Here is a 26,748-nt window from a genome sequence, read left to right as displayed (position 1 = left end):
TCCTGAGTACGATGATACCCCATATGTGGGGGTAAACCACTGTTTGGGCGCACGGCAGGGCTCGGAAGGGAAGGCACGCCATTTGGCTTTTTGAATGGAAAATTAGCTCCAATCATTAGCAGACACCATGTCACGTTTGGAGAGCCCCTGTGTGCCTAAACATTGGAGCTCCCGCACAAGTGACCCCATTTTGGAAACTAGACCTCCCAAGGAACTAATCTAGATGTGTGGTGAGCACTTTGAACCCCCAAGTGCTTCACAGAAGTTTATAACGCAGAGCCATGAAAATAAAAAATAATTTTTCTTTTCTCAAAAATGATTTTTTAGCCCACAATTTTTTATTTTCCCAAGGGTAACAGGAGAAATTGGACCCCAAAAGTTGTTGTCCAGTTTCTCCTGAGTACGCTGATACCCCATATGTGGGGGTAAACCACTGTTTGGGCACATGCCGGGGCTCGGAAGGGAAGTAGTGACGTTTTGGAATGCAGACTTTGATGGAATGGTCTGCGGGCATCATGTTACGTTTGCAGAGCCCCTGATATGCCTAAACAGTAGAAACCCCCCACAAGTGACCCCATTTTGGAAACTAGACCCCTCAAGGAACTTATCTAGATGTGTGGTGAGCACGTTCAACCCCCAAGTGCTTCACAGAAGTTTACAACGCAGAGCCGTGAAAATAAAAAATAATTTTTCTTTCCTCAAAAAAGATGTTTTAGCAAGCAATTTTTTATTTTCACAAGGGTAACAGGAGAAATTGGGCCCCAATATTTGTTGCCCAGTTTGTTGTGAGTGTGCTGGTACCCCATATGTGGGGGTAAAACCACTGTTTGGGTGCACGTCAGGGCTCGGAAGGGAAGTAGTGACATTTGAAATGCAGACTTTGATGGAATGGTCTGCGGGCATCACGTTGCATTTGCAGAGCCCCTGATGTGCCTAAACAGTAGAAACACCCCACAGGTGACCCCATTTTGGAAACTAGACCCCCCAAGGAACTTATCTAGATGTGTGGTGAGCACTTTCAACCCCCAAGTGCTTCACAGAAGTTTATAACGCAGAGCCGTGAAAATAAAAAATAATTGTTCTTTCCTCAAAAATTATGTTTTAGCAAGTAATTTTTTATTTTTGCAAGGGTAACAGGAGAAATTGGACCCCAACAGTTGTTGCCCAGTTTGTCCTGAGTACGCTGGTACCCCAAATGTGGGGGTAAACCACTGTTTGGGCGCACGTCGGGGCTTGGAAGGGAGGGAGCACCATTTGACTTTTTGAACGCAAGATTGGCTGGAATCAATGGTGGCGCCATGTTGCGTTTGGAGACCCCTGATGTGCCTAAACAGTGGAAACCCCTCAATTCTAACTTCAACACTAACCCCAACACACCCCTAATCCTAATCCCAACTGTAGCCATAACCCTAATCACAACCCTAACCCCAACACACCCCTAACCACAACCCTAACCCCAACACACCCGTAACCCTAATTGCAACCCTAATCCTAACCCTAATCCCAACCCTAACCCTAATCCCAACCCTAACCACAACTGTAACCCCAACACACCCCTAACCCTATCCGTAACCCTAACCACAAGCCTAATCTCAACCCTATTTCCAACCCTAGCCCTAATTCCAACCCTAACTCTAATTCCAACCCTAACCCTAAGGCTATGTGCCCACGTTGCAGATTCATGTGAGATTCTTCCGCACGATTTTTGAAAAATCTGCAGGTAAAAGGCACTGCGTTTTACCTGCGGATTTACAGCAGATTTCCAGTGTTTTTTTGTGCGGATTTCACCTGCGGATTCCTATTGAGGAACAGGTGTAAAACGCTGCGGAATCCGCACAAAGAATTGACATGGTGCGGAAAATACAACGCAGCGTTTCTGCTCGGAATTTTCCGCACCATGGGCACAGCAGATTTGGTTTTCCATAGGTGTACATGGTACTGTAAACCTGATGGAAAACTGCTACGAATTTGCAGCGGCCAATCCGCTGCGGATCCGCGGCCAATCCGCTGCGGATCCGCAGCCAAATCCACACTGTGTGCACATGCCATAACCCTAAATCTACCCCGAACCCTAACCCTACCCGTAACCCTAACCCTACCCCTAGTTCTAACCCTAGTTGAAACCCTAACCCTAGTGGAAAAAGAAAAAAAAAATTTCTTTATTTTATTATTGTCCCTACCTATGGGGGTGATAAAGGGGGGGGTTTATTTATTATTTTTTTTATTTCGATCGCTGTGATAGAACCTACCACAGCGATCAAAATGTACTTGTAACGAATCTGCCGAACGGCAGATTCGGCGGGCGCACTGAGCATGCGCCCGCCATTTTGGAAGATGGCGGCGCCCATGGAGAAGACAGACCGACACCGGGAGCCTCGGTAAGTATAAGGGGGGGGAGATCGGGGCACGGGGGGCGTCGGAGCACGGGGGTGACATAGCAGCACGGGGGGAGCGGACAGGAGGACGAGGGAGCAGAGCACAGGACGGAGGGGACTACGGGACAGATCGGTGGCTTGGGGGGGCGATCGGTGGGGTGGGGGGGTCACATCAGTATTTCCAGCCATGGCCGATGATATTGCAGCATCGGCCATGGCTGGATTGTAATATTTCACCAGTTTTTTAGGTGAAATATTACAAATCGCTCTGATTGGCAGTTTCACTTTCAACAGCCAATCAGAGCGATCGTAGCCACGGGGGGGTGAAGCCACCCCCCCTGGGCTGAAGCACCACTCCCCCTGTCCCTGAAGATCGGGTGAAATTGGAGTTAACCCTTTCACCCGATCTGCAGGGACGCGATCATTCCATGACGCATACGCTGCGTCACAGGTCGGATTGGCACCGACTTTCATGACGCAGCGTGTATGCGTCAAAGGTCGGGAAGGGGTTAATGGACAGCACTCAGACAGAAAATACAGACGTGTGTGAGCTTAGCCTGACTGTGATTAGTCATTCCTATCTATTTGCTTTGGCATTCTTATGGATCTTCTAATTCAGGTTTATGAACTTAGTAGCCCTGACTTTCATTTCTGCTTACTTCTGGTACTGTCACAGGTTTACCGCGAGAGAGAGGAGCCTGAAGACCACAGCGTCAGATTTCTCCTACTCCTGCACTGATTAGAATTTCACTTTCTTATTAAACGGTGTAGGTTTCTTTCTAGCAGTGCATTGGTTAATCTGCTCAGTTGAGAGCTCCTGGAAGCTTTCCTGCATTAAGGCTTTCAGCTGTTCATTGTTAGCCACTCCTCTCTCCTATATAATCTGGGTCCTGGTTAGCACTCATTGTCAGAGCTAGCTTATGCTGTGTGACAACCCAGGTTCCTGGTTGTCACAGTGGCATTGCTTTCCTCACAGGGAGAGTGATGTCACGCTTGGAAGCGATGAAGGATTCCTCTTATCAGGTATTCATGAACATGCAACATATTCACACTCCAGGCCAGAAGGGGGAGCTCTGATCCAGCTTGTGGGTGGCTCACCTATATATATCTTCTGGTCTGGAGGGAAAGTTAGTCAATCTGTCAGAGAGACAGAGGAGAGAGCAAGTGAGGGGCCGCGCAGCCACGAGAAGTGCTGCAGCTTCTGGAAAGAGAAAAAGGAAAGCAGAACTGATTGTAGAGAGCGTGAAGGAGGAAAGAAGTAAAGGTGAAGTTAAGAGCTGGAGAGAGAAGGTGCGACTGGGCTTCCTCCACGCTGAGAGCAGATACCGCTAGCAGGAAGATCGAGGTTGCGCAGTATTCTACATCTCACAGCAGAAACCGGCAGGACAGCAGATTGCAAGTTACCTGTCCTCCATACACATACACCTGAAGACACAGTAATGCATAGAGCTAGATAGAGATCATATAAAAAGGCTCGAGTTACCTCTCATACAGGTATTGTCCTACCAAAAGGGGGACAGAGAGATAACGTGAGAACCTTGTGTGAGGCCTAAGGCAGCAAGGGACTACAACACCACGGTGCTAGTAGGAAGGCTTCCAACCCCACCTGGTAAGGGGGATTCCAGATTCGTTTCCAAACCGGCCGGACCACACCTGCACCTGTGATCTGGTACCCTGGACTGTGGCTGCCTGAACCTTCAGTAAAAAGGTAAAGAGACTGCAACCCCGTGTCCTCCGTTTCTTTCCGGCACCACACCATCCTTGCCAAACACACTGGGAGCCCTGGGGACCCAGCTTTTCCTGTTGGAAGCCATACCATCCCTACTGCCATAACATCACCCCAGAGGACCCCTTTAAGCAGCATCATCATCCCTGACCGAATACCACAGGTGGCGTCACGAACACAAACTTTATTCAAAACCCCTTTAAGGACATTCCCTTTTACTTGGGTGCCCAGGGCCACGGACCGGGTCGCCGCCACCGTGACATCCCTTTTAAGTACCGACCCAGTACCGAATACCCCACAGCCCTGGCGGGCATTTCAGCTGCATGGTTAGGAGATGGTGGTTTGTAGCTTGAGAAGGCGTTTGGTGTGTTTATCTGTGGCTGTTGCTAGGTTTTGAGTGTGTGATAATTCCCTTTCTTTTCCTACTTTGGTTTAACCCCATCCTCCACTCCCCAGTGCATTCCTCTGTTGTATGTGTGAGTATATTTGTATGATTGGTATTTTAATTTATCCCTATTTGTATTATCTTGTTAGTTTGGTTGATGTATTACGGCACACTACTACTCCCTGCATCCCTGAGGAACCTGAGAGCAGATTCAGGAGCTAATGCAAAGTACGTTACCCTGATGTCCTCACCATCAGAAGTAACCTGGGGAACAGGGCGAGCTAGGGCATCCCTAGCGTTAGGGACAGGGTAGGAGCCCCTGGTCCTGGTAACACCCGACAACACAATCGTGACAGGTACTTTAATGACTTCAGGCCTGTTATAAGATCATGTTCCAGATCATCCATGGTACTACTGCCAGTCTCTGAGTCCCTGCTGTAGACCACCTTACCTATTCCAACCTATGTATCAGTATTCTACACATTGCTCCTGGCTGACATCTTCAGCAATACCACCAATATGTAACCAATATGTAGATGCTCCCTAAATGTAAAATTAATGGGGTTGTCTAGGACTAAGATGTTGATGGCTGATCCACAGGATAGATCATCAATATAAGATTGCTGAGAGTCCAACACCCTTCATCCCCACTAATCAGTTGTTATTATAGCCTCCAAAAATATACAGTACTCAGTGTTCAAGTGCCTTACTACAGGCGTTCTCCATTATGGGGGCCATGATACCAGTAATAATGTAAAGGACAGCTGATGCTAGTGAATACTTTAAGCACACAAAAATGAACCTATATAGTAGGCCATAAAGCATGAGCATAAGAAACCACCAAAAAAGAAAATGTTTTAACAAGGCCAGAATAAGAATTAAAAGGTACAAATTTTATTGATTGTTACATATAAAATAATCATAAAAAGTCAGACACAATACAATAGGTATCAGGAAAGAGAAGTGGGTACACCCAAACAAGTTTATATTGGTAAAAACATCTGGTAAACCTCCCAATCACAGAGTCTTTAGTATGGCTAATGTCTCAGAGTGCAAAGATTAAATAGTCCATTGTACAAGTGTACACAGGTAGTTAAAATGTGAAATATTAGTCAAATATAAGCTTTGTTATGTAATCACCATAAGATTAGAAAAAGTACATTTGCACTCCAGGCAATTAGACCAATACCAAGAAAGTATCAAGGGATGCCTAATAGCGCCAATAGCATAATAAGGTGCCCTAAAATATAGCAGCACAATGCTAAGTAATACATATAATACACCACTAAACTGACTGAATATTACAACATAGTTAAAGACCCAGACTGTAACTCATCCATATTGCATAAAGGACCCACCACACCCGACGCGCGTTTCGCTTGGAAATTCTTTGTCTAGGAGTCCAGCCACAACACATGCAGGGATAGCCTAACAACTGCAAGACATGCAGCCGCGAGGACACGAAAATATTATTCGAGCATGCCAAAGACACTCGGTTAGCACCCGAGCATGCTCGGATAACGTCTTATCCCAGCACGTTCACTCATCTTTATTTGATACTAATTAGAGGTGCAAATCATTGTCCTAGTAACATACACATAATGATAGCAGTCCCTTTTTTGTTAGTTTGATTGTTGGCTGTTATCATTAAAAATTGTAATATCAGAATTGCAAATTTTGCCATAATTTTCATTATCAATTTCCGTGTTTAGTCATTCAAACCCATTGAACGCTATTGATATTTACTCAATACTGATTTCTGATCCGTGCATTTAAAAAAAAATATTTTTACATCAGTGATAAAAAAAGGAATAAATGTGAATGGCTACCCTGCCCAGCTCTGTGTGATGATGGGAGTGCTGCTATTTTAATGAAGGTTGCATTACCTAGGCCAAACATCTGCTGCTGTTAATCATGGCTCTGTTGGAGAAGGAAGAGGACTGAGTCCCCAGGAGCTCTGCCCTTTCCTATACGACCACCGCAGCTGTTGTGTACTCTAATCTACAGTGCAAATCACATTGGGCTAAATATAATCGGCAGGGTCATTTTACACAGCCCAGTATAAAGTCTGCCTTTATTAAAATGAAAAAAAAAAAGACGAGTTATATTTTTGTTGATAATAACTAATATTACTAATTAGTAGAAAATGCAGCTCCTGGGTAACATGTTTGCTACCTGCACTAACAGAGCTCATTTATTGCACAGTCTGCCAGGGACGTGCTCCAAACATATTACTGGGTATTTATAAGTACTGCGAGTATCACTTAACAAGTCTACAGGACCAGAAACTTACCATCATATTGGTTAAATGTTTATTATATTTTCTCCTAAGGGTATGATATTGTAATAAAGTCACACATATATTTTTTTCCATATTTACCTAGAAATCTGTGTGAGTGTCCAGCCCTGGCTGTCTCTTCTCAATAGATATTGTCCAAGGGGAAAAGTAGATGAAATGAAACAATCCTGATGGAACAGAGGCGCTTATCCAGGAGGACAAGATGCGTTATCCTGAAATTTCAGGAAAATGATTGTATGTAGCTGAGTCAACCTGTCACCACTGAAGAAGCAGCATTTGTCAGTGGCAGGTCCTGTGTTATTTTGGGCACTCCGCACCATGTGCCTACAAAGCAATTCACCTCATTGGCCAGGAAGACGATAGGCGAGTGCCCGTCATTCCTGCAATGTTTTAGTTTAGAAATACGCTGTCTGCCTACCTCATTTCCTAAACACTCGCCTCCCCAAATACTAATTAATGACTTCCACTATTATTATCTAGTCAAGATGAGAGAATTTATTGTTTTAAAATTTAGGAACAACCATTAAATCTGTAAGAAACAGTTACACTATATAATCAAAAAGAGTGGGGCACATCTTAGTTAATGAGTTCAGGTTTTTCATTCAGTCCCATTGCCCCAGTGTATAGATCCAGCCCCTTGCCGTGCCGTCTGTCTTTACTAACATTGGTGAAAGATTGGGTCGTTCTAAACATCTCCCTCATACCAGCATGCTCCTTTAATATTAGGGATGGGTGTAACAAGTCAGTTTAAGAAAATTCTTCCCTCCTAAATATTCTGTGACCATCTTTGGGCGATACCATTGAAAAATGAAAGTGTTTAGGAACAGCAGAATTCAGACAAGAAGTGGAGACAGGAAAAATTCACAGCGTAAGGTCACCAAGTGACCGGCGCCATCTTGGTGGAGACAATTTGTTTTTCCTCTAACAAAACGACGCAGGTGGCGCCTGCGCAGTAGCATCTATCAGATTGCCGATAGATGCTAAGGAGCAGGCCGAGCCATTTTGAGAGAGAATTTTGTTTCTGAATACATGAATATCACCAAATAAAACAATTACCATATTTTTCGGACTATAAGACGCACCTAGGTTTCAGAGGAGGAAATTAGGGAAAAAAATTGAAGCAAAAAATGGTCTATTCTGTACTGTAATATCCCCTATCCTGGTATATATGGTCCTCTCATCCCCATTCTGATACACATGGCCCCTCATCCCTATCCTGGTGTGCATGGCGCCAACCTTATCCTGGTATGATTGGCACAATTCCGGTCCTGGTATGCACGACCCCATCCCAGTCCTGGTATGATTGGCCCCATCATGATCCTGGTTCGATTGGTCTCATCCTTATTCTGGTATAATTGTCCCCATCCTAGTCCTGGTTTGATTGGTCCCCTCCTTATTCTGGCATAATTGTCCCCATCCCGTTCCTGGTATGATTGGCCCCATCCTTTTTCTGGTATAAATGGCCCCATCCTGCTCCTGGTATGATTGGTCCCATCTTTTTCTTTTATAATTGGCCCCATCCCTGTTCCTGGTATACATGGCCCCATCAGGAAAGATAAAAAAAACCAAAAACCATTACACTCACCTACACAGCGCTCCCTCGCAGCATCCTGCTCCGGTGCCAGCAGCTGCTTAATGCTTGTAATCAGCGCATGGCAGGGACATTATGTGCTGCTCACAAGTAGAGCACAGCTGCCAGAATACTCACCGGGACTGTTCATCGCAGAGAGCGGTGACTATCCATTCCTCTTCAGTAGCGCGTAGCGTCAGCCGGCTTCCTGCTGCGGCTGGCCATCACGTGTGCCAATACTTCAGAGAAATGGATACATGTGGTATTTCCTGACGAAGGGGACATAGGAACCCCAAAACGTGTTGAATAAACCACTCTGAATCCTTGACATTTTCCTGGAATTTATCCTTACGGCAGCGCGGAGTTACTCCACAAATTCCTACTGAACATACAAAAATAATGCACGACAGAGCACACATTTACTCTGCTGACTTTCAATTTCATTTTCAATTGATTTTCAAGTGATGGTGTACTGTGGTTCTGCAATTAATTTGATTGATCAACAATTTCTAGACAAGCATAAGATTGATTCTGTACCTTTAACATGCCCTTTTCCTGTAGTGGCGATTGATAACACTCCTCTAGAGCATGGGTGCGTTTCCACTCACTGTGAATATGGAACACCAGGAATCTTTAGATTTGTTTGTACTTGATAAATTGCCTTTTCCAGTTGTCCTGGGGTTACCCTGGTTAAAAATGCACAATCCTGCACTGGACTGGTCATCAAGTACGATAAGATCTCGGGGTCAGGAGTGTTATGGGAAATGTTGTGATGTACACATTGCTGCTGTTGTGAAAAATGAGCTACCTGAAGCCATTCAGGAATTCTGGAAAGTATTATTAGAAGTGGAGTCACAAGCTCTACCACCTCATAGAGATTACGATTGCACTATTGAGTTTGTCCCAGGTGCTACTCTCCCTAAGAGTCGTTTATTTAATCTGACGATTCCCGAGAGGGAGGCCTTAAAGGAATACCTGCAGACTAGTCTTGCTGCAGGTCATATAAGACCCTCTAAGTCCCCTGTGGCTGTGGGGTTCTTTTTTTTAAAAAAAAAAAAAGATGGGGGTCTTAGGCCGTATCTGGATTTCAGGGAGATTAATAAGATCACTGTGCGCAATCCTTACCCCTTGCCGATAATTCCGGATTTGTTTAACCAATTAGTTGGAGCCATGTGGTTCTCTAAGATCTATCTCCGTGAGGCATATAATTTGCTGCGGGTTAAAGAAGGCGATGAATAAAAGACAGCCTTTAATACCCCGGAAGGTCATTTTGAGTGTCTAGTTATGCCTTTTGGCCTTAGAAATGCTCCAGCGTTCTTTCAAAATTTCATTAACGACATCCTGAGGCCGTTGATCGGTAGGTGTGATTGTTTATTTGGATGATATTTTGATCTATTCGCCCGATCTGGAGTCGCATTGGCAGAGAGTCCATGAGTTTCTGCAGATTCTGAGAGAAAACACACTCTTTGCTAAACTGGAGAAATGCGAGTTTGTGGCACAGAAAATTAGTTTTTTTGGGGTGCTTTTTTTCCAGTGATGAATTTGAGATGGACCCGGTGAAGGTTCAGGCAGTATTGGAGTGGCCTAGACCTGAATGCTTGAAGCCGATTGAGATTTTTGGGGTTTGCTAATTATTATAGAAAATTCATAAAGAATTTTTCTGTTATCGCAAAACCCCTTACTGATCTTACTAAGAAGGGTTCCAATACTGTCCAATGGTCCCCTGAGGCTGTTGAGGCTTTTGAGCATCTCAAGGAGAGGTTTAGCTCTGCTCCTGCTTCGATCCAGACAGATGAGACTTAGCCCTTTCTGGTAGAGGTGGACGCCTCATCAGTAGGAGTGGGGGCTGTTATGTCCTAGGAGGGAGAGGATGGGTGCATCGCTGTGCTTTCTTTTCTAAGAAATTTTCAGAGGCGGAGCTCAACAACGATATTGGGAACCGAGAATTGCTGGCTATTAAGCTTGCGTTTGAGCATTGGTGACATTTTTTGGAGGGTGCTAGACATCCTATACAAGTCTTTACTGATCATAAGAACCTGATCTATCTGGATGCTGCTAAACTTTTGAATGCCCGTCAAGCTAGGTGGGCATTGTTTTTGCCCGGTTCCATTTCTCTGTGACATATATCCCTGGGTCAAAAAATGTTAAAGCTGTTGCTTTGTCTCGAAGTTTCTCCCCAGCGGTTAATACTGAAAAGGAAGAATCTATTCTGCAGAGAGGGGTGGTGGTGGCAGCGTTAGGTTCTGAGTTGGAAAATAGCATTCTTAAAGCCCAGGATGCGGCACCAACTAACACTCCGTATGGGAAATTATTTGTGCCTAAAGCCCGGGGGAGAGTTTTGTTTATGGAATATCATGAGTCTTGTTTGGCGGGTCATCCAGGGATTTCCGAAATAAGAAAGTCGATCGGTCGGAGTTTCTGGTGGCCGGGGTGGCTACGAGAAATTGTCAAGTAGGTGCGTCAGTGTACCGTGTGCGCTAGGTCTAAGGCTTTTCATGGTCCGGCAGCAGGGTTGCTTTGCCCGTTAGAGGTTCCTAGTTCTCCAGGGACGCATCTTGCAATGGATTTTATCACCGACCTGCCGGTCTCTGAGGGTTTTTCTGTTATCTGGGTTGTTGTGGACTGGTTTAGTGAGATGTGTCATCTGGTCCCATTCAATAAATTACCCTGCGCTAAGACAGGGCATTTGTGAAAGAGATTGTCAGACTCCATGGTGTTCCCACGGACATTGTCTCCAATAGGGGACCACAGTTTGTGGCTCGCTTTTGGCGTGCCTTTTGTGACAGACTTAAGGTTCATTTGTCATTTTCGTCGGGCTATAATCCGCAGTCCAATGGACAGACCGAGAGGAAGAACCAGGACATTGAGCAGTTTTTGAGACGTTTTGTAGCGGACAATCAGGAGATGTGGTCGGAATATCTACCATTAGCTGAGTTTGGTCTCAATAATCATACGTCTTCTTTGGCTGGGTGTTCTCCTTTCTATTCTTTCAGTCCTTTTTCTAGGATTGGGGCAGCGGTGCCTGAGGAGAGTTTTTCTGGAAATTTGGAAAGGGTTTGGACCAGTGTGCACCATAATCTTAAACAGGCTAATAGGAGGTCTAAGAAATATTTTGACAAGAGAAGAAGGGAGGCGAGTTTTGTTGTTGGGGACATGGTTTGCTTGTCCTCTAGAAATCTGCGTTTGAAGATCCATTCTAAAAAGTTGAGGCCGAAGTTTGTAGGACCTTTCAAAGAGGTTCACATTGTCAACTCGGCAGTTTTTCATGTATCTTTGCTGAAGAAGGTTGACACGCCAGATAAGGTGGCTATGCTATTTGCTCCTCCAATTGATGAGGACTGCGAGTTTGAGATTTCACGCATTCTTGATTCCAGGTGGTATAGAGGAGGGTTACAGTATCTTGTGTCCTGGAAGGGTTTCGGTCCCGAGGACAATTCCTGGGTGAAAGCTGTGGACGTCTCAGCCTCAAGGTTAATTAAGGCTTTTCACAGGAGATTTCTGAATAAGGCCCGGCCTAGAGGATCCCCTCGTTAAAGGGGAGGTACTGTTAGAATCTGTTTAGTTTGTGACTATCCGCCATTTTCTTGTGGAGTTCTGGCTGCTGGTCTTTTTCCTCTGGTGCTGGGTTTGTCTTGGGTCAGGTGATTGTATCACTCTTTATTAACCAGCACCTGCCTCCCAGTCTTGCTGGACAACAGTGTTAATCTGCTTGAGCTATAGCTTGGTGCTTTGCTTTGTGTTCTGTGTGTTATTTTTGCAGTGCTGGAACCTCTGGTTCTGCTAGCCTTAGTGTTGTGGATTCTGTTTGCGGGCTCCCTCTGGTGGTTACTGCTGGTACTGGGTGACTTTGGTGGGTTGCGGCCTTTGGTTTCCATCTGTCCATCAGAGGCTGGGTGTTTCCTATTTTACCTGGCCTTTCTGTCATTTCCCTTGCCGGCTATCAATGTGTTCAGATGTGCTCTGTTTGGTTCCTGCCTACCTGCTCCCAGATCTTTCAGGATAAGCTAAGTGCTGATTTTCAGTTGTTTGGTTTTTTGTCCAGCTTGCTTAGAATGTCTCTTTGTTAGCTGGTTGCTCTAGTGGACTGAGGTTCTCCCCATGTGCCATGAGTTGGCACATGGGTTCTTGTAATCTCAGGATGGTTTTTTTGATTAGGGTTTTTTGCTGACCGCTCAGTCCCCTTTTGTGTCATTCTGCTTTCTAGTTTTCAGCGGGCCTCTATTTGCTAAAGCTATATACATCATCTCTATGTGTGTGCCTTCCTCTCATTTCACCGTCAATACATGTGGGGGGCAACTATATCTTTGGGGTTAATTCCTCTGGAGGCAAGTGAGGTCTTTGTTTTCTCTGCAGTACTAGTTAGCTCTTAGGCTGGTGCGTGGCGTCTAGAACCAACATAGGCACGCTCCCTGGCTATCTCTAGTTGCGTTTGTCAGGCGTAGGGCAGCGGTCAGCCCAGGTTCCATCACCCTAGAGCTCGTCCGATATTTATTATACTTTGCTTGTCCTGTGCTATCCCTAGCCATTGGGGATTCATGACAGTATAGCCGGCCCACAAAGTGTTAATTGTTTGGGCTGAAGCAGGAGAAAAAGAAGTGTTCAAGGGAAATTTTTATTTTTTTTTTTCCTTCCTTCAGAGTTTTGCTGCCTAGCCCTTAATTGCTGTCTAGCTGCTTCTTACCTCCTCTTAACCCTTGAATGGCTCTGATCTTAGCTGTTTATCATGGATGTCCAGAGTTTGGCTTCCAGCCTGAGTAATCTCGCGGCAAAGGTTCAAAACATACAGGATTTCGTTGTTCACACTCCCATGTCTGAACCTAGAATTCCTATTCCAGAGTTTTTTTCTGGAGATAGATCTACCTTCCTGAATTTCAGGAACAATTGTAAATTGTTTCTCTCTTTGAAATCTCGCTCCTCTGGAGACCCTGCTCAACAGGTCAAGATTGTTATATCGTTCCTACGGGGCGACCCTCAGAATTGGGCATTTGCATTGGCACCAGGGGATCCTGCATTGCTCAGTGTGGATGCGTTTTTTCTGGCATTGGGATTGCTCTATGAGGAACCTAACCTAGAGATTCAGGCTGAAAAGGCTTTATTAGCCCTCTCTCAGGGGCATGATGAAGCGGAAATATATTGTCAGAAATTTCGGAAATGGTCGGTGCTTACTCAGTGGAATGAGTGGGCCCTGGCTGCAAACTTCAGAAATGGTCTTTCTGAGGCCATTAAGGATATTATGGTGGGGTTCCCTGCGCCTACAGGTCTGAATGAGTCTATGGCTATGGCCATTCAGATTGATCGGCGTTTACGGGAGCGCAAACCCGTGCACCAGTTGGCGGTGTCTTCTGAACAGGCACCTGAGACTATGCAATGTGATAGAATTCAGTCCAGAAGTGAACGGCAAAATTATAGGCGGAAAAATGGTTTGTGTTTTTATTGTGGTGATTCAGCTCATGTTATATCAGCATGCTCTAAACGCACAAAAAGGGTTGATAAATCTTTTGCCATTGATACTCTGCAGTCTAAGTTCATTTTGTCTGTGACTCTGATTTTTTCACTGTCTTCCATTTCCGTCGATGCCTATGTGGATTCAGGCGCTGCCCTGAGTCTTATGGATTGGTCATTTGCTAAACGCTGCGGTTTTAGTCTAGAGCCTCTGGAAGTTCCTATTCCTTTGAAAGGAATTGATTCTACACCATTGGCTATGAATAAACCGCAGTATTGGACACAAGTGACCATGCGCATGACTCCCGTTCATCAGGAGGTGATTCGCTTCCTTGTACTGTATAATTTACATGATGTACTAGTGCTTGGTCTGCCATGGTTACAAACTCATAATCCTGTCCTGGACTGGAAAACAATGTCTGTGCTAAGCTGGGGATGTCAGGGGGTTCATGATGATGCACCTCCGATTTCTATCGCTTCATCTACGCCTTCGGAGATCCCTGCGTTTTTGTCGGATTATAGGGATGTTTTTGAGGAGCCTAAGCTCAATTCGCTCCCTCCCCATAGAGAGTGTGACTGTGCTATAGAATTGATTCCTGGCAGTAAGTTCCCTAAGGGTCGTTTATTTAATCTGTCACTGCCAGAGCATACTGCTATGCGGAATTATATTAAGGAGTCCTTGGAAAAGGGACATATTCGTCCATCTTCGTCCCCTCTGGGAGCAGGTTTTTTTTTCGTGGCAAAAAAAGATGGTTCCCTGAGGCCTTGTATAGATTATCGCCTTCTGAATAAGATTACAGTCAAATACCAGTATCCATTGCCATTATTTACTGATTTGTTTGCTCGCATTAAGGGGGCTAGGTGGTTCACTAAAATGGATCTTCGTGGTGCGTATAATCTGGTGCGGATAAGACAGGGTGATGAGTGGAAAACCGCATTTAATACGCCTGAGGGCCATTTTGAGTATTTGGTGATGCCTTTTGGACTCTCCAATGCTCCGTCAGTCTTTCAGTCCTTTATGCACAATATTTTCCGTGAATATCTGGATAAGTTTATGATTGTGTATTTGGATGATATTTTGGTGTTTTCTGATGACTGGGAGTCTCATGTTCTACAGGTCAGGAAGGTGTTTCAGGTTTTGCGGGCCAATTCTCTGTTTGTGAAGGGCTCAAAGTGTCTCTTCGGAGTCCAGAAGATTTCTTTTTTGGGGTACATTTTTTCTCCTTCTACTATTGAGATGGATCCCGTTAAGGTTCAGGCTATTTGTGACTGGACACAACCTACATCTGTTAAGAGCCTTCAGAAGTTCTTGGGGTTTGCTAATTTTTATCGTCGGTTCATTGCAAATTTTTCCAGTGTTGTTAAACCTTTGACTGATTTGACTAAAAAGGGTGCTGATGTTGCTGATTGGTCTCCTGCGGCCGTGGAGGCCTTTCGGGAACTTAAACGCCGGTTTTCTTCTGCTCCTGTGTTGTGTCAACCAGATGTTTCACTTCCTTTCCAGGTGGAGGTTGATGCTTCCGAGATTGGAGCGGGGGCGGTTTTGTCACAGAGAAGTTCTAATGGCTCGGTGATGAAGCCATGTGCTTTCTTCTCTAGAAAATTCTCGCCCGCCGAGCGCAATTATGATGTGGGTAATCGGGAGCTTTTGGCCATGAAGTGGGCATTTGAGGAGTGGCGTCATTGGCTTGAGGGTGCTAAACATCGCGTGGTGGTCTTGACTGATCACAAGAATCTCATTTACCTTGAGTCTGCCAGGCGTTTGAATCCTAGACAGGCTCGTTGGTCGTTATTTTTTTCTCGTTTCAATTTCGTGGTTTCATACCTGCCAGGTTCAAAGAATGTGAAGGCAGATGCTCTTTCCAGGAGTTTTGTGCCTGACTCTCCTGGAGACACTGGGCCTGCTGGTATCCTTAGGGATGGGGTAATATTGTCCGCCGTATCCCCAGACTTGCGACGCGCATTGCAGGAGTTTCAGGTGGATAAACCGGATCGATGTCCACCAGAAAGACTGTTTGTTCCGGATGATTGGACCAGTAGAGTCATCTCCGAGGTCCATTCTTCTGTGTTGGCTGGTCATCCTGGAATATTTGGTACAAGAGACTTGGTGGCCAGGTCTTTTTGGTGGCCTTCCTTGTCTAGGGATGTGCGTACCTTTGTGCAGTCTTGTGAAGTGTGTGCTCGAGCTAAGCCTTGCTGTTCACGGGCTAGTGGGTTGTTGTTATCCTTGCCCATCCCGAAGAGGCCTTGGACGCACATTTCCATGGATTTTATTTCTGATCTCCCGGTTTCACAGAAAATGTCCGTTATCTGGGTTGTGTGTGACCGCTTTTCTAAGATGGTTCTTTTGGTGCCCTTGCCTAAGTTGCCCTCCTCCTCTGAGTTGGTTCCTTTGTTTTTTCAGAACGTGGTTCGTTTGCATGGGATTCCGGAGAATATCGTTTCTGACAGGGGATCCCAGTTTGTGTCTAGATTTTGGCGGACGTTTTGTGCCAAGTTGGGCATTGATTTGTCTTTCTCGTCTGCATTCCATCCTCAGACGAATGGCCAGACGGAGCGAACTAATCAGACCTTGGAAACTTATTTGAGGTGTTTTGTTTCAGCTGATCAGGATGACTGGGTTGCTTTTTTGCCACTGGCCGAATTTGCTCTTAATAATCGGGCTAGTTCGGCCACGTTGGTCTCTCCTTTTTTTTGTAATTCGGGGTTTCATCCTCGTTTTTCCTCTGGTCAGGTGGAGTCTTCGGATTGTCCTGGAGTGGACGTGGTGGTGGACAGGCTACATCACATTTGGAATCAGGTGGTGGACAATTTGAAGTTATCTCAGGAGAAGACTCAGCAGTTTGCTAATCACCGTCGCCGCGTGGGTCCCCGACTTCTTGTTGGGGACTTGGTGTGGTTGTCTTCTCGTTTTGTCCCTATGAAGGTCTCTTCTCCTAAGTTCAAGCCTCGGTTCATCGGTCCTTATAGGATCTCGGAGATTCTTAACCCTGTATCTTTCCGTTTGGATCTCCCAGCATCGTTCACTATTCATAATGTGTTCCATCGGTCGTTGTTGCGGAGGTATGAGGTGCCTGTTGTTCCTTCGGTCGAGCCTCCTGCTCCGGTGCTGGTGGAGGGAGAATTGGAGTATGTTGTTGAAAAGATTTTGGATTCTCGTGTTTCCAGACGCAAACTCCAGTATTTGGTTAAGTGGAAGGGTTATGGTCAGGAGGACAATTCCTGGGTGGTCGCCTCCGATGTTCATGCGACTGATTTGGTCCGCGCCTTCCATAGAGCTCACCCTGATCGCCCTGGGGGTTCTCGTGAGGGTTCGGTGACCCCTCCTCAAGGGGGGGGTACTGTTGTGGATTCTGTTTGCGGGCTCCCTCTGGTGGTTACTGCTGGTACTGGGTGACTTTGGTGGGTTGCGGCCTTTGGTTTCCATCTGTCCATCAGAGGCTGGGTGTTTCCTATTTTACCTGGCCTTTCTGTCATTTCCCTTGCCGGCTATCAATGTGTTCAGATGTGCTCTGTTTGGTTCCTGCCTACCTGCTCCCAGATCTTTCAGGATAAGCTAAGTGCTGATTTTCAGTTGTTTGGTTTTTTGTCCAGCTTGCTTAGAATGTCTCTTTGTTAGCTGGTTGCTCTAGTGGACTGAGGTTCTCCCCATGTGCCATGAGTTGGCACATGGGTTCTTGTAATCTCAGGATGGTTTTTTTGATTAGGGTTTTTTGCTGACCGCTCAGTCCCCTTTTGTGTCATTCTGCTTTCTAGTTTTCAGCGGGTGTTGTGAATTTGGATTCTGGGCTCCCCCGGTGGCTACTGGTGGAATTGAACTTGTGACATCATCTTCCCTGTTCACCTGTTCTGATTAGATCTGGGTGTCGCTATATAACCTGGCTTCTCTGTTAGATGCTTGCCGGTCAACAATGTTATCAGAAGCCTCTCTGTGCTTGTTCCTGCTCCCAGACATCTACTAGATAAGTTGGACATTCGTCCATGTTTTGTTTTTGTATTTTGGTTCCAGTTCACAGCTGCAGTTTCGTTACTGTGTCTGGAAAGCTCTTGTTGATCAGGAATTGCCACTCTGGTATTATGAGTTAATGCCAGAGTCCTAAAGTAATTTCTGGATGGGTTTTGTTAGGGTTTTCTACTGACCATGAAAGTATGCTTTCTGTCTTCTGCTATCTAGAAAGCGGACCTCAAATTTGCTAAAACTATTTTCCTGCTGCGTTTGTTGTTTCATCTCATATCACCGCCAATATATGTGGGGGGCTTCTGTCTCCTTTTTTGGGCATTTCTCTAGAGGTGAGTCAGGTCTTATATTTCCCTCTGCTAGCATTATTTAGTTCTCCGGCCGGCGCTGGGCATATAGGGATAAAAAGTAGGACATGCTACCTGGCTACTTCTAGATGATGCGGTAGGTTTAGTTCATGGTCAGTACAGTTACATCTTCCAAGAGCTTGTTCCTATTGAGGCTTATGCTAGTTCTCTGGCCATGGAGATCATGACAAGCGGGCCTCTATTTGCTAAAGCTATATACATCATCTCTATGTGTGTGCCTTCCTCTCATTTCACCGTCAATACATGTGGGGGGCAACTATATCTTTGGGGTTAATTCCTCTGGAGGCAAGTGAGGTCTTTGTTTTCTCTGCAGTACTAGTTAGCTCTTAGGCTGGTGCGTGGCGTCTAGAACCAACGTAGGCACGCTCCCTGGCTATCTCTAGTTGCGTTTGTCAGGCGTAGGGCAGCGGTCAGCCCAGGTTCCATCACCCTAGAGCTCGTCCGATATTTATTATACTTTGCTTGTCCTGTGCTATCCCTAGCCATTGGGGATTCATGACACCTTAGTTTCTGTTTTCTATTGGTTTTTGCTGCCTTCTCTTTGTTTTCTATAAAAGCACCCTAAGTCTCGCAATCTGGTGGCCCTTACTGTTTTGATGGTGAAACCAGTGGTACAATCATTTCTCCAAGGTGTCCTTTGAGATGTTTTTCAACATAACATCTGGCTACATGCTTTTGCTTCTATAGTGAGCAGTCTGCATGGGCTAACTGTGCTACCATGGCCTGCAGCATCACCAGACTTGTCTCCCATCAAGCACATCTGAGACGTCATTAGTCGGCAATTGCACAGGGAGCTGCCCAAGTGCATTCAGCAATTATTAGCTTCATTGAAAAATGCAAAAGTGCGGGGATTTCTGCACGTGACACTTATTTACTAAATAAATTGAGATGTTTTGAAAACTTTGTCTCCATATATTTGATGATTTGTAATCCATTGACATGTTTATAGATCCCGTGATTTCCATAACTCAATGATTTTTCCATCTTGGTGCTACAATTTCAATGTGGAGGACTGTTAATCATTTATCTTTTTAAAAAACAGGACTTTTTACCACACTTAAACTGTAAATAAGTTAAATTGGTATATCAGGAGAACTGACAGGTAATCTTGAAAGTGGTTTAGGGCATTATTTTATGACACTTACTAATATATAACTTAAAAGTTCTCTTCTTTATTAGTGCAGCCTTCCTCACAGATTGTACAGTGCCCCTGTCATCAAAATGGCAGTTAATGAAAGTGCAAGTGACCAGACCAGTACCTTAGTATCCTCCAATCGAAAAACAGCTTCCCTTTTTTCAGTGTTTTCTATGCATGGGGGCTGATGGACAGGTTTGGCCACTAGCTCCTCATCAGTTGCCATTTAGAGGAGAGGAGAACTGTGCAGTCTGTGAGGAAAGAGGCTTTAACAAGAGCAGGAGGAGAACCTGTAATATTTATATATTAGTAAGTGCCACAAAATAATCCCCAACATGTTTCTTATAATAAAGATAATATGGTCAACTAATTTACATTTCACAGTTTTAGTCTATCAAGTTCAACCTACATTCTAACATATTAATTAGGAGGAAATAAAACCCGCACAAGTTAGATGTTATTTGCCCCATATTGTGGGAAAACACCAATTACAGATGTGACATTTAGACTAGTGTCCTGCATCAATGCCCCACAGAATCTAGAACCTATAACCTATAATACTGTATTAATCAAAAAAGGAAACCAGGCCATACTTGAACTTTTGGAGTGAAACAACCATTGCATCATCATGTGATAGAGAGTTCCATAATCTCGCTGCTCTTAGGCCACGATCAGGAAATAGCAGCATTTTCGCTGCCTCCAAAACACTGCGTTCTAACAATGCAGATAAATCTGCATATGTTCATTGAACCGTGTGGATTTAAAGCATCTGGTGAATGGCTATGGGCGAGACTACTCGTCTCCGCTGCAGATAATTGACATGCTGCGGCTCGTAAACCCCGCAACGCCGGTGAGTTTATGCAGCGTTAAATAGAAGCACAGTGGGCATGGTCATTGTTTCCATGATCCAGATAACACTAAATAAATATTTGCCTGTTTTGAAAGTCTTCCCTTTGAGTCTGCACAAAAGACAAAGATTTAAAGTCAATCAATGCAAAGATTTTCTGCAACAATTTGAAAGTTTTTACCAAATAAAATTCTTGGTTAATGGTTAAAGCATACTACTTGATCAAAAGAAGTAAAATATTGTACAATCACATTATTTGCATGCATTTTACTTATGAATGGGCAGACCCTTGAATAGCAATTGCAATCCTCATCAATGGCCACTAAATCATGAATTCGGGTTGCATACACCTAGCCACAGCCGGAGTGGATATCAACTTATTGGTGGTGGGCCGGGTGTAAGACCCTCGCCAATCTCATATTGATGACTTGTCCTAAACATAGATCATCAATATGGAAGTCCCAGACAGGGCCAGTGTCAGCACCTGGGCAAGTGCTGGGACCCTGAGCAGGGGGGGTCCACTCGCCATCAGAGACACCGGCGTGCTATGGGGGTCTGGTGTCTGTGCCAGTGCCTGCACCTGCAAGTGGGCCCCCTGCTCGCTTAGGGCCCTGGCACATGAGATACTTACCTCTCTCCGTTCTGCCGCTGCGGTGTCTTCCGCGTTTCCTGACTGTGACGTTCAGGTCAGAGGAGTCCGGAGCAGAGCAGCGGCCGGCGACAAGAGGTATTTAATTTTTTTATATTTGAAGCATTATATATGGGGACCATCATACACTGGAGCATTACCGTATATATGGGTCCATCATATATGGAGCACCATATATGGGGACCATCATACACTGAAGCATCATATATGGGGCCCATTGTATGTGGAGCATTATATCTGGGGCCATTGTACACTGGACCATCATATATGGACCCATCATACAATGGAGCATCATATATGAGTCCCATTATACACTGGAGCGTCATATATCGGACCATCATAAACCTGACCATTATATATGGGGTCCATCATACACTGAAGCATCATATATGGGCCCATCATACACTGGAGCATCATATATGGGGCCCATCATACACTGGAGCATCATATATGGAGCCCATCATACAATGGAGCATCATATATGGGGCCAATTATATATGGAGCATTTTATGGGTACTATTTTGTATGGAGCATTATATGCGGCCCATTCTGTATGGAGCAATATATGGGACCCATCATATACTGTATGGAGCAATATATAGGGTTCATTACACTCTATGGGGCCCATCCTATACTGTATGGAGCACTACATGGGGTCCATTATATATGGAGCAATATATGGGGCCCATCATATACTGGAGCATTATATGGGGCTCATTATTCTTTATGGAGCATTATATGGGGCCTATTATAAACTATGGAGCAATATATAAGGCTCATTATGCTGTGCAGAGTGTGATGCAGTGACCCCTGTTACAGGTAGGGGGCGCTGCATGGTCTTCCCAGGATTCGCACGGAGGCATATTGAGGCCATGAGAGTGCATGGCAGTTGCACACATAAATATGATGGTGAGACAAAGTCCGGCGTTGTTGTGAATGGCCGGTATGTGTGTCACAGAGGAAGTTACTCTGCGCTGTCAGCTTAAGGCAATGTTGTTGTTCTGGGACCTGTAGTCCCACAAGTTTAGTTGTTGGTATAATTGTGAAGGGAGGCTGGCAGGGGTAGCTATGAGAGATGGGCGGGTCGAACTAGCCACACACACACTCCCATCTAGGGGAGTGGTTACAACCACATAATGTGACTGAGGTCTGGTCACATGGTCTCTGAGTGTGGACCTGCATGGTTCATGTTCTGAATGTCCTGGAGAGCCTATGTGTTGGAAGTGCTATCTCCCTGAACAGCACATGGTGGGGCTTTGGACCTGGTGGCCTGGGGTGTTGGACGAATGTCCTGAATAGCACCTAGACAGGACATATGCCTGTGTGTTGGACGGTCCCAGGTGAGATGGACGTCCTGAATAGCGCACAGTGAGACCGTGGTTCTGGACGGTCTGTGTTGGAAGCTCCTGTGAGTGAAGTCTTCCCGGAGCTCCTGATAGACCGTGGACCTGGACGGTTGTGTGTTGGACGGTCCCAGGTGGGATGAACGTCCTGAATAACGCACTGTGTAAGGCCTCTGTGTTGGGAGGTCCTGGAAGTAGGACTGGATCCCTGAAGAGCACAGTGAGACTGGGGTCCTGGATGGTCTGTCTTGGAAGCTCCTGTGAGTGGAGTCTTCCTGGAGCACCTGAGAGACCGTGGACCTGGACAGTCTGTGTTGGGGAAGCTACCGTCCTTCGGTGGCTCTGGACTGACTGAGGTGTGCCTGCCAGGCAAGTCGGTGAACCCGTAAGTCAGCAGGAGGAGCAGGAGCTCCCGTAAGGTACCATAGACTATTGGTGCTTATGATACTCTATGAATTGTGCGGTCACCCACGGCAACTGGTCAGATAAGGATCAGCGTGTTTAGTGTCGCAAGCTAATGATATAAAGCCTGATGTAAAGACTGTTCATCTGTTGCTGGTTTTGGTGGTTTATGCTGTAAGAAAATAAACTCACATAGACTGTTTAAGTGAAAAACCGTACCCATGTGCATTTATCCCGTTGCCAAGCGAGTGTCCCCCAACACATGCGGTGAGTGCTATTTTACAGGAGATACAGTATATGTCTCACGCACAGTGTGGGAAAGACTAAGTGCAACAAGAAGGGATGAGGGGAAGCAAGCCCAGACGCTAGGGAAAGGGTCCGTGGAGACCCCTAGACAGATCTAATAACACCCTACCTGCCCTACCATCTCTAAATTTGTTCCTAACCAAGCACCGAGCAGGAAGCCTAAGCCCTGTATCTCCCTAGAGCTGACCCCTGTATAGGGAGGGGGTGTGATGAGCACTGGTCAGTCCCCACTGTAAAATAAAGACAAAAAGGTAGACGACAAGGGGAATAAACATAGCTTTAGCAGACTCAGAGAGGTAACATCAAACATACTCAAACAGCTCCAGAGAGGAAGTTAGCTGACTGCTATAGCTCCAAGCCTTCACAAGGAAAACATCTGAATAGCACCGGTGACTCTCTGCAGCAGACTGGGGATGTATAAACACTCAGGTCCAGGTGTGTCAACTAGAGCCGGAGGGAAGTTGCTGCTGGGTCCAAGAGTCAGGATTAAGGAGGCGTCTGTAATGCCAAATATAGAGACCTTCTGCAGCCAGATGCAGAGCGACAGTCTGTGCATCTGACACACCCGTGACAATATGGGGCCTATGACATACTGTATGGAGCAACATATGGGGCTCATTTTTGTGTATGGAGCAATATATGTGGCTCATTATACTGTATGGAGCATTATATGGGGTCCATTATTCTGTATGGAGCAATATATGGGGCTCATTATTCTGTATGGAGCAATATATAGGGCTCATTATTCTGTATGGAGCAATATATGGGGCTCATTATACTGTATGGAGCAACATGTGGTGCCCATAATACTGTATGGGGCAATATATGGGTCTCACTATTCTGTATGGAGTACTATGTGGTGCCCATAATACTGTATGGAGCAATATATGGGGCTCATTATTCTGTATGGAACAATATATGGGGCTCATTATTCTGTATGGAGCAATATATGGGGCTCATTATACTGTATGGAGCAACATGTGGTGCCCATAATACTGTATGGGGCAATATATGGGTCTCACTATTCTGTATGGAGTACTATGTGGTGCCCATAATACTGTATGGAGCAATATATGGGGCTCATTATTCTGTATGGAACAATATATGGGGCTCATTATTCTGTATGGAACAATATATGGGGCTCATTATTCTGTATGGAACAATATATGGGGCTCATTATTCTGTATAAATCAATATAAGGGGCTCATTATTCAATATGGAGCACTACGTGGTGCCCATAATTCTGTATGGAGGACTATACTGTCCGGTTTCTGACCTATTATAGAATTTACAATAGATATCACTCATGTAATGTAAGAAGTGAAATCTTTGGCATTGTACTATACCTATATTTATCTGCCGTGTCTGTGCATCATGAATTGTGGTATGTGTTAAAGGGGTCCACTGAGACTCTTTTTTTCGGGGCCCGCGAAAAACCTGGAGCCGGCCCTGGTCCCAATCATTTTAAATTAAAAACGCAAACAAAACCAGCTTGGTGTATTTAACTTTTCTACTCTAAACCTGAAAGTACAGGAAACACCAGATTTTATGATTGCTTCACTTCCAATAACAAATGTACTGTATATGAAGAATCTTAAAATCCTGACAAGAATTGTGAGACACCCACACCTTCAAGGAGCTGAGATAAGCATGAGGAGGCTGAATTCAGGTAATGGCACTTAGGAATTCTGCTGACAGCCAGAATGGCTCTGCCTGCCATGGAGCTGGAATGTACTCAAGTTTCAGGGAGGGTTGGAGAGGCACATTATTGCAGATCACTGTCTCAGCCAAGCACACAAGCAAGTGTTTCTGACTGTGCATACCCAGTGGCTCAACATGCCATACTTACTACTATCTGTCTACTCTATCTTAAAAAGAAATAGACAGCACCTATCAACATGGCCAAAAAACAGAAAGCAGGTGCTGATGTGAACTGAACATCCATTTTTACAGCAATTTTTGACTTTTGCTCCTCTAATAGCCCAGGACTTGCATGGTGGTTCCCTCCAAACTTATTGTTAGGGTTGGCGGATTGTGCTAAATAAAATATATAATAAAGCGCAATCGCAACCCGGGGTCCACCGTGCAGGGATGGAAAGCTGCTGCTAGTAAACAATGACAGAACACACGGAGAGCATTTGCCTGTACACACTGGGTTAATGCCACTCAGTGTGAATAGGACGCTAAGTTTCAACCTCTGTTACTCCACAGAGAGGAACAGTACAGGAACTAAAGAGAAGCTCTGCTACTGAGCTGTGTCACTCGGACACAGAAATGAAAGAGCTGCTCTGCACTGAGCTGTGTCACTCCAACACAGAAATGAAAGAGAAGCTCTGCAACTGAGCTGTGTCACTCGCACACAGAAACTGAACAGATGCACTGCAACTGAGCTGTGTCACTCGCACACAGAAACTGAACAGATGCACTGCACCTGAGCTGTGTCACTAGCACACAGAAATGGAACAGACGCTCTGAGCTTAATTGACTTGGGTTGTGCTTGCTCTGGAACTCTGCTGTGCTAACCGTACACATTTAGGAACCAGATGCTAAGCCAACAGCTATTTGCCCCCACTGACGCTAGCCGCCTACCACGTGTACAGTCCCAAGCTAGACAGACAAACAGCACTTGCAGACAGAGTGGTAGAGATTCACTCACATATCCATACGTAAAATGATACTAGACTCCAGAGCACACGAATGCACCTGCGCAACACTGGTTACTATAGGTTTGGCTGGAGAGCCAGCAGTAACCAGGAATATACCAGGAGCCTGAGCAAGACGCTGGGAATGACGTCTATGCTGAGCAGCAACCCGAGCGGCCAGGCCTAAATGGGAGACCACAGAGGCAGATAAGGCTGGGATCTAACCCAAAAAGCAAGAGAATCCCGATGCCTAAGGCCGGGATCACACATGCAAGAAATACGTCCGAGTCTCGCATGGTAATACCCGGCATTGCCGCCGTCACTCAGGAGAGGAGAGCGCGGCCATATAGCAAAACATGGGGCCTCACGCCTCCAGAGAGATGGCGGCAGTGCCGGGTATTACCATGCGAGACTCGGACGGATTTCTTGCATGTGTGATCCTGGCCTAACACTTATTTCAGTGAACAATCACCTACTGGAGCCAGTCGCTGTCTGTTCCAACAGAAGTTGATGCATAGTCATATAGGCCATGTGTCGTCAGAAAATAACACATGGCAATATAATCGCATGCAGCAGTTAAGAGAGGAAAAACTAATTGCCAGCAAAAGGCATAAAATTGGCCGGTACAATTACTGGTGCATTGGAGCAGAAACAGAACATAACAATCATACGGGCAACTAGATTGTTACAAGGGATGGAGGCTCTCATATGATGAAAAGTTGGGCTTGTGCAGCTTAGAAAAAAGATGCCTCAGAGGAGATTTCATTTACATGTATAAATATATGTGTGGTCACTACAGAGGACTGGTGCATGACTTATTCCTTCCAAAGGCCATACTAAGGACTAGGGGGCACTCATTCAGGCAGATAAAAAAGAAAGGGTTCTTTACAGTTAGGGCAGTCGGACTGTGGAATACCGACGACAAGAGGTAGTGAGTCGCCCGCCAGGACAGCGGGGTACTCGGTACCAGGTTCGGTCTTAAAGGGGAAGCCACGGTGGCTGCAACCCAGTCCGTGGCCCTGGGCGCCCAATTAAGGGGACGGTCTTAAAGGGGATTTGTAATGTCTATGTTCGTGATGCCACCTGTGGTGTTTGGTCAGTAGGGATCGACGCTGCTTAAAGTGGTCCTCCACACTACTCTCTCTGACTAAAGAAGTGCTTCCCTTAATACAACCCCTGGCAAAAATTATGGAATCACCGGCATTAGAGGATGTTCATTCAGTTGTTTAACCCCTTCATGACCCAGCCTATTTTGACCTTAATGACCTGGCCATTTTTTGCAATTCTGACCAGTGTCCCTT

The 26,748-nt window shown here is 45.4% G+C and overlaps 1 protein-coding gene across 4 annotated transcripts in view; it reads right to left on the bottom strand.

Moving 5' to 3' along the window:
• MYPN (myopalladin) overlaps window positions 1-26,748 on the bottom strand; it is a 285,718-nt gene that overhangs the window by 180,712 nt on the left and 78,258 nt on the right. The window contains exon 1 of one of the 4 annotated variants that reach the window (XM_077258988.1): window positions 6,867-7,022. The exons of the other annotated variants lie outside the window; for them this stretch is intronic. The gene's annotated coding sequence lies outside the window, so the exon portion shown is untranslated. Of the gene's footprint in view, window positions 1-6,866; window positions 7,023-26,748 lie in introns of those variants that run through there. 4 annotated transcript variants of the gene reach the window in all.

This window comes from Ranitomeya variabilis, chromosome 4 (assembly GCF_051348905.1).
Source record: "Ranitomeya variabilis isolate aRanVar5 chromosome 4, aRanVar5.hap1, whole genome shotgun sequence".
Taxonomy (NCBI): domain Eukaryota; kingdom Metazoa; phylum Chordata; class Amphibia; order Anura; family Dendrobatidae; genus Ranitomeya; species Ranitomeya variabilis.
Note: the sequence above shows the minus strand (reverse complement) of the source record. Positions and strands in the feature narration are given on the sequence as shown.